The sequence below is a fragment of the Nerophis lumbriciformis genome, linkage group LG08 (assembly GCF_033978685.3).
Source record: "Nerophis lumbriciformis linkage group LG08, RoL_Nlum_v2.1, whole genome shotgun sequence".
NCBI lineage: Eukaryota > Metazoa > Chordata > Actinopteri > Syngnathiformes > Syngnathidae > Nerophis > Nerophis lumbriciformis.
In genome coordinates, this window is record NC_084555.2 from 46,259,278 (window position 1) to 46,260,000 (window position 723).

The window sequence follows — 723 nt, forward strand, 5'->3', positions numbered from 1 at the left end:
AGCAGCTTCCATTCAAATAGACACCGAATCAAAGAACCGCAGTAAACGTTAAAGGGCGGCATCTGACATTAACAGAGGACCTAAAACAAGCAGAATAAAAGTACATTTTCTACAATAGTAGCCTCCCCTCAAATAGATGTCGTACCCAAAGGAATGGCAATAAAAGTTAACACTCGGCTTCTGTAAAGCTGACATTAACAGTTAAGTGTAGTCTGGCTTTGGGACGAGGACTTAAAACAAGCAGAATAAAAGTATATTTTCTATAATAGTAGCCTCCCCTCAAATAGATGCCGTACCCAAAAGAATGGCAATAAAAGTTAACACTTGGCTTCTGTAAAGCTGACATTAACAGTTAAGTGTAGTCTGGCTTTGGGACAAGGACCTAAAACAAGCAGAATAAAAGTATTTTTCATAATGGTAGCCTCCACTCAAATAGATGCCGTACCCAAAGAAAAGGCAATAAAAGTTAACACATGGCCTGTGCAAAGCTGACATTAACAGTTAAGTGTAGTCTGGCTTTGGGACAAGGACCTAAAACAAGCAGAATAAAAGTATTTTTCTATAATGGTAGCCTCCACTCAAATAGATGCCGTACCCAAAGGAATGGCAATAAAAGTTACCACATGGCTTCTGCAAAGCTGACATTAACAGTTAAGTGTAGTCTGGCTTTGGGACAAGGACCTAAAACAAGCAGAATAAAAGTATTTTTCTATAATGGTAGCC